The sequence below is a fragment of the Vicia villosa genome, linkage group LG1 (genome assembly GCF_029867415.1).
Source record: "Vicia villosa cultivar HV-30 ecotype Madison, WI linkage group LG1, Vvil1.0, whole genome shotgun sequence".
NCBI lineage: Eukaryota > Viridiplantae > Streptophyta > Magnoliopsida > Fabales > Fabaceae > Vicia > Vicia villosa.
The window spans coordinates 156,577,001-156,583,395 of record NC_081180.1 but is presented as its reverse complement, the minus strand read 5'-3'; positions in this window follow the sequence as shown (position 1 = coordinate 156,583,395).

The window sequence follows — 6,395 nt, the reverse complement described above, 5'->3', positions numbered from 1 at the left end:
AAGATACGACCTTCCAAAGTTTGGAAAACATAAACATACTTCATAAGTTAACCCTACATAGTTCTATCACTAAATCCTAATAAAAATAATAGGATACTACATCCTATTAATCATTTCATTAAGTCATAGTATAGTTCATTGCGTTAGCTTTCCAACGCTTCGAACGGCGACAAAATCGGAGTTACGGTTCAGGAGTTACGAAGTTTCAAAGTTTGGAAAAACAGAAAATGTTGTTGTCCGCTTGAGCTCCGCTCAGCGGACCCTCACAGAGATTGTTCTGCAAAAGAACCTCCGCTTAGCGGACCCCCCTCCGCTCAGCGGACCTGCGGAAACCCAGAAAAAACCAGCACGAACCAGAACTGTCTCAAGCCCCTTATACCCACCAAAACCACTCCAAAACATCATTATAACACCAATACAACACATACATACTATAGAAACAACCTAACATCAAACTTTTCATGGATGATTCATCAATCTTTTCTCAAAACCTAACCTTTTCTTCAAACTCAATCAAGCCATGGAAAAGGAAAAGAAAGCATGATCAATCACCATAACACAACAAGGATATCATTTAATCATCATACAATCAGTCTCAAACAAACTTAGATCAAACAAAGACCACACAAGAAAGTTATGGAAATTGGAACAAGAAGAACAAGAACAAAAACAAGAACAAAACTATAAGAATCATACATTCAAGATAAATTAGATTCACCCCCTTACCCGACTATAGCGACGATCGGAACTCGATTCGGATGAAAAACCACCAATCTCCACTTTTCCTCCTCTTTTCCTTCTTCTCCTTTTTCCTCTTCCTTTCTTTCTCTTCTTTCTTTCCTTTCTGTTTTTCTTTCTTCTTTTCTTTTCTTATATTCTTTTCTTATATTCTTTTCTATCTCCCCCTACTTCTCCAAAATATCTCAACAAAATATCTACTTTACGGTCTAAACTCAATTGCTCAGAAAAACCCCAAAACGCAGAATATTACCTTAATAATATTTCCAGTACCAAAAATATGAAAACCTTCAATTAAATATTAGCCCGCCATTCCGAACTAATACCGACTGAAACGACTCCAAAAACGGTAAAATTCCAATAAACGTCACAAACGTCCAAATCAAACATATACTTATTTTTCCGGGCGTTACAGGTTTCCCCGGGAATAATTCCTCTTTGGTGGATGTGTCCTAGTTTGGGTTCTAAGGCTTTTCAAGATGTTTCACCAGGAATAATTCATCTTGAGGGTTTGAACTAAAGATCTATAATTAGGAAAGAGCCTTCACCGGGAAGACATTCTCAATCCTAGGCCATAGTCCTATAATATATATATAGTTTAACTTTCCTAAGGTTTATACTCAGACGTAGTCCTAAACAAAAATATATAAACAATTTATATTTGACAGTAATTTAAATAAAGACTGTAAATTGAAAGCTTGTAAAGCCTAACTTGGATGGAGTGGAGGCCTTTGAAGATGTATGTACAAAGCCTTACCAGCATAGGTATCTGAAGAGTTTCACCGGGAATAATGCCCTTCAAATACCAGAAGAATGTTTTGAATATAGAAAGAAGATTTTGTAAATACAGTTTTGAAAATTGACGGAAAATCAACTTAATTAGAGTAAAGACAAAGTCTATACCTGATTAAGACCTAAATAATTAGGGTTTTATCACAAAGATATTTATAAGAGATTAGGTTTTGAAAATCAAGTGAAAATTATATTTTTAAAGTATTAAAACATACTTAAAGATATGTGATTTTAAACCTAATTAAAACATATTAAAATAATATATTTTTTATGATTTTTTGGTATATTCTCAAAATAGATATATTAAATAAGAAGTGTGTGAAAAATAAAGTGAAAATGACTTAATTTGATAGGTGAAATAATTGTGTGAAGTTGTGAAGAAAATAAAGGAAATTAGTGATAAAAAAATAAGTTTGTCTCCACCAAGGCTTGAACCCACGCCATTATGGTCACATATTCAAAATAATACCACTGGGCCAAGCCTCAGTTGGTGACTATAACACGCGCGTAGTTGGTTTTGTTTCAAAATGAGTTAGAAATGTTTGAAAAATAAAAGAACCAAAAAGTCTAGGGCGAGGGGGATTCGAACCCCAGACTAGAGGCACGAGGAGACTAAGAGCGCATGTGAGGCCACTAGGGCAAACGATGAATTCATTTATAAAACGCATACCATTCAAAATAAAATAAACTCTGCCCTTGGATTTGAATTTTGCGCGCCACAACCATGGTCGTCTTCAACCTCAAGCTTGAAGATTTTGAATTTTCTAACTTGCTCAATTCTCAACCAAACAAGGCGATGTAAACATGGATTTCACTCTAAATTTCCTCAAGAACTCAAATATGTAATTAACACAGATTTATATTAACTACATCTAATGGATTAACTATAAAACGTGAAGAACCCTAAAATTTGAAAATCAAATTAAATGACTATATTGAAAGATAAATGGATGATGATAGAGGGTTTTTAATCCTCTGATGATGCATAATGAAATGATATTGAGTTTTATCACAAAGAGTGCATAAATTAAAGAGGTAGAGTTCAAAAACTTACCTCTGAAACTGAAGGTCGTGATGATGATGGAGAGCCTCTAGCTTTGAGTGAATGATTGCAAAAGCTTCCTGGGACCTTGTTGATGCTATCTGGGCACTCGGATTGCTTTGAAAACCTCTGAACTGATCTACCCGACCCCTCTTGCTTGAGCTTCAAGTAGGAATTGAGGATGATGATTCTGCACCTACAGATGAGCTGCGACCATCTGGATAGCTTCACTACACTCCAAGGAAAGTGTTTGAATGCTTGGACTTGCTTGACACCATCCAATTTGTTCTACAGACCTCCAACTGCTCGAGCTTCAAAATGAAAGTGACTATGGTGTTCTTGCACTTACAGAAGTGATCCAGGTGCTTAGATCACCTGTAATGAACCTCCTTGAGATGTTAGAAAGCTTACTTTCAAAAGAAAAGCTCTGGTTTGAAGAATTCGATTCTTCTTGCCAAAGAACTCTTGAAAACCATAAGCAAGAGGGAGAGAAAGAGAAAGCAAGAATTAGAGTTGCTTTGGTGTCCTTAATACTGAGGAATTCACTTGTATTTATAGGCAAAGATCTCTGTACAGATTGAAGAGAGTGAGCTTTCTTAGTGAGGTAGTTTTGGTTTCTTGGCCATGAAGAAATTCAAGGAATCTTGCAAATGTAGTGATGGCAAACTCGAGCTAGCTCCTTATCCATTGATCTTATTTGATCTTAGGGGACATTTCTGATGCAGAGGAGTGTTCCAATTTGTTGGTGAGAAGATTCCTTTGGTGATTCATCCATTTGCCATAAATTCCCAAATGTAATCATTACATAATCACATGTTCTTGTTTTGGGAATATTCTCCAATCCTCATGCCATGGTGAAAATGAATGCATGGCATCTTTACTTATGTGTTATGGGTCGTGTAGCATCCATTAGTGAAGTCATTTGCACAAATTTGCAATGTTTCAAAATGGTACATGACCTATAATTTCACTTCATGAGCCCTACTTTGAATCATCATAACTCTTAGCTCAAAATGAATTTGGAGATGGTTGAGAATAATTTGGAAAGCCCTTAACATGTACTTCAATTCATTAGTTTGGAGTCTCTTCAAAATCATTTGGGAAATTTGAGAAAAACAGGCCCAAAGTTTGAAGAAAACTAGGTTAAAACACTTAGAATTTTTCTAAGTTTTTTATGACCTATAACTTCCAAAGTTCATATCTCTTAAATGATTGATCTCTTGAAAAAAGTTCCCTTGTGAGAATTTGTTTTATTTGATGAGATCTACAACTTTCATGTTGGAAGTTTTTTGAGTTGTGTAAGTGAAATTTTGAGATCCATGAACTAGGTCAAAATGCACTAGTTTGACTTTTTGTTGACTTTTTGATCCTTGATGAATTTTCTTGATTTTCTTTGGTCAAATGACTTCAATAATCATATGTTGATTATATTGATCCTTAAAAGTCATGGTTTGGCCAATAATCTTAAAAGTCAAAGGTGATCTTGTATAGTTGACTTTTTCTAGATGAAGTGAAATCTTGGACTTTGGTAATGAATCAAGTCCTCCTCCTCAGATGAGTGATATGAATGGATTATATTGAGGTACTAGAAGCTCTTGAGTCATGTTTTGAGTTATAGACCCATGTCCTGATTAGAAGTCAACTGTCCAGGTAAATTAGGTCAAAAACCCTAATTGTCGACCAGATGAAATTGATGACTGTAGATCTTGAATTGAAGTACAATGCGTAATGGACATTGTCATATGCATCATTTGAAGATGATTGAATCCCTTGAGTGATACCCTGGGGCTTTTTAGGGTTTCCCAAATGTGGTCCCTGATCTTAGTCCTTGATGGGCTCAAAACCCTAGCCTGGTGATCTGAGCAAACCTGAGCCCTGATGACTGATGTCTAATCAACATAGGTGGGTAAATGAATCATCTGAGTCCCATGATTGTATCATAATTCCTTCTCATATTGATTGATCCTTTGCCTGAACTCCTTTGTCCTTGAGCATCCTTGATTAGGTACCATATGAAAGAAGGACTGCTCTAAGTACTTGTCTTGAGTTTGATGAAATGCCTGAAGGTGTGACATCTCAGGGGGGTCAAAATTAGGGTATGACAGATGCCCCTATTTAAGTTTCTTTCATCCGGAGGGAGAAAGATTGACATCTTAATCTCTCCTGCATGAAAGGGACTTAAATATCAAAGAATGCCCGAATTTTGGGCGTCCTTGAGATGTCGCAGCGATAATAAAATCCTTCTGCATGACTTGATCCCGTTGTCGCACTCGGCGGGGGATAGGGAGACAAACTCCTGTAGAAATGTGTTATGCAAATTCTGGTGAATGGTTGGCAATGCAAAATGCGCGATCCATCTTCTTTAACTAAGTATTGATACTTAGAAAAAGGTAAACAACCTCCCCTCATTTCGGATGTCTAAATCGCGAAGCGGGTCCTTGTTGTGATTTTGGACAATATCTCAGATAAAGAGAGAATCTCCAAAGGTTTGTTTCCTCATCAAACTTCTCACCAGAACTTGTTGGAGAGATACCATTTGATGGCAACTAAGAAACTTCATCATTTTTTGGAAGATATCTCGGATGAAGAGAAAATCTCCAAGGGTTTGTTTCCTCATCAAACTTCTCACCAGAACTTGTCGGAGAGATACCATTTGATGGCAACTAAGAAACTTCATAATCTTTTGGAAGATATCTCGGATGAAGAGAAAATATCCAAGGGTTTGTTTCCTCATCAAACTTCTCACCAGAACTTGTCGGAGAGATACTATTTGATGGCAACTAAGAAACTTCATCATTTTTTGGACGATATCTCATATAAAGAGAAAATCTCCAAGGGTTTGTTTCTTCATCAAACTTCTCACCAGAACTTGTCGGAGAGATACCATTTGATGGCAACTAAGAAACTTCATCATTTTTTGGACGATATCTCATATAAAGAGAAAATCTCCAAGGGTTTGTTTCTTCTTCAAACTTCTCACCAGAACTTGTCGGAGAGATACCATTTGATGGCAATTAAGAAACTTCATCATGATTTCCTTCCAACATGATCATGCATCCTTTTTAGGAGCTAATGACTTTGCTTGAAAGTGGACGAACTGTCTTCGGGTAGAAAACTACCATTCATCGACTTATGCTGAGAAAGCCTTGGAAGTGAACAAACTGTCTTCCGGAGGAAGACTACCGTTCATCGACTGCTGGAGAATCTAAATTATTTTCTTTGACGAAGACTGCCATCTATTGACCGTGCTGGGGAATTACCCAACTATTTTCCAGGAGGAAAAACTGCCATTCGTCAACTCTGCCGGGGAAGTTCGAAAGCAGACAAATTATCTTCCGGAGAAGACTGCCAACTATCGATTTGTCAGAGAATCTTGGTTAGGGAATCCCAAAAGTGACCAAACTATCTTCCTTTTGCCAACTTACTGGGGATTTCTCAAAGTAAATAAACTATCTTCTTGAGGAAGACCACCATTTGTTAACCTCTTGGGGAAATTCGGGCGTATGAACTTTCTCTCTCAAGAAGAAAATTCTTTCACGACTTTGCAGGGGAAGCTCAAGTATATGCCCAAGTGACTCGGGCAATAACAAGATCAAAGCCTAACTAGACTATGCTAACTATGCAGTTATGTAAAGCATGCATGAATATTTTGATGATTATAAAATGTAAAGTGAATGTGAACAGAATTGTCGCGGATGCGAAATCCTATGATACGACTCGAATCTTTGTTGATCAGAAGATGTCTTCTTCTTGAAAAATGTAGTTTGCACTCCATTGGGGATTGGTTACTGGTTGCCCGCTGTTTGAAGTGAGTGATATGAAT